The sequence below is a fragment of the Tigriopus californicus genome, chromosome 12 (assembly GCF_007210705.1).
Source record: "Tigriopus californicus strain San Diego chromosome 12, Tcal_SD_v2.1, whole genome shotgun sequence".
Classification (NCBI taxonomy): Eukaryota; Metazoa; Arthropoda; class Copepoda; order Harpacticoida; family Harpacticidae; genus Tigriopus; species Tigriopus californicus.
In genome coordinates this window covers 791,121-792,535 of record NC_081451.1, presented here as the reverse complement: position 1 = coordinate 792,535, position 1,415 = coordinate 791,121, and the positions used below count along the sequence as shown (strand labels likewise).

Genomic DNA, 1,415 nt, shown 5'->3' with positions numbered 1-1,415 from the left:
TCTGGATCAACTAGCTCCTCTTCAGATTGAAGCGCCCTTGACGAGCAGTTTCTGTAAACAGTTTTATGTTCATTAGAATATCCGGTAGAATTATCATTCAATAAGACACAAAGTTAAAGTTATCCGTACTACCTTGATATTGAAGCAATTGAACGAGTGACGAATTGACAAATTGACGAGTGACATCAGTGGTGACGAACGAGGTGGTGACAAACGAGGTGGTGACGAACGAGGCAATGACAGTTGCGGCGTCACATCAGTCAAGTCTTCCGATTGGAGTTGGCCTTGTTTAGGGTTCAGGTAGAACAAGATAGCAGGGTCCTTGGCTATGGACAATAATGAATAAGACGTCAACTGTTGGCATAGCTGTCACACAAATGACTTATTTAAAACACAAAGAATTGTTCGAAATAGCTACTTACTTTTTTCAATTCTTTGAGCTTTAACGTCCTTCTGTCATGGGCTTGGATCGGATTCCCTGTTGGCGGCATCAACACCGATTGGTAGAAGCTGGAATGACAGAGGCTGACCTTCCTCAACAAGAACCATGTCTTGTTCCAGGCAATTCTCGAGCCGAATCTCCGCAATGCACGGTTCCACCTCTTGAATCTTCTCGTAGTCAGACTCGTCACGCAACGCTATTGCTTCACTTCGTTCTTGGGCAGCTCGGTCAAACTGACTCTCGGAATCAAAATTGGACTCAAATTCAATCCGATCTCCCGCTTCAGCCAATACATCCCGGTCAAAATGGCTCAATCTCCGCGAGGGCGGTGGACCCCCACCCGTCTTTTTGAGGTCTTTGACAAACGCAGATTTTTTCTTCCGAGCTCGAACCTGAAAATGACAAGTGACGGGAATGAATTAATAATAATAACTGAAACAATCCAACACAGAAGCGAAAACCAATATGCAAGTGCTCAGTCCAGCTCACGAACCTTTAAGTTGTTCCAGGCCCGTTTCAAGCTGGCAGACTTGTATTGATCATCCCCTTGTAACCCCTCAGAGGCGTTGTACTTTTTGGCCACCTCCACCTACAGAGGCTTTCCCTTAGGATGGCGCAATTCCCGTTCAATTCCAACTTCACGGACGAGCTCCAGCACACGCTCCAGGTTCAAATGATCCCTCACTCGAGATCCACCCTTGACGGGGACATCCATGGCGACGGCGGCGATGGAGGCGGCGGCGGCAAGATGTACGTACAAGAGGTCCACAAGATTCGGGGAAAAGGCCGGTCTGAGGGGATTTTAATGTTCACTGATGCCTCAAGCACCGGAATTGCGGCGGTTAAATGGCTTAAGTACGCCCATGGTGGCGAGCACGATTCAGGAACCTACTCGGTTTACATTTCCCATCCGAGTATTGTTTTTTTAAGTTGCTCAGGTCTTCCATTTCGGCATGAGTTACAAATTGGGCAT

At 47.1% G+C, this 1,415-nt stretch overlaps 1 long non-coding RNA gene across 1 annotated transcript; it reads right to left on the bottom strand.

The window, feature by feature from the left end:
* Positions 1 to 162: 162 nt before the first annotated feature.
* Positions 163 to 1,189, bottom strand: LOC131891490 (uncharacterized). The gene is made up of 3 exons (XR_009374408.1): positions 936 to 1,189; positions 423 to 834; positions 163 to 326 (listed from the first exon to the last, which is right to left on the bottom strand). It is a non-coding gene; the product is annotated as an uncharacterized LOC131891490 (long non-coding RNA).
* Positions 1,190 to 1,415: the final 226 nt, after the last annotated feature.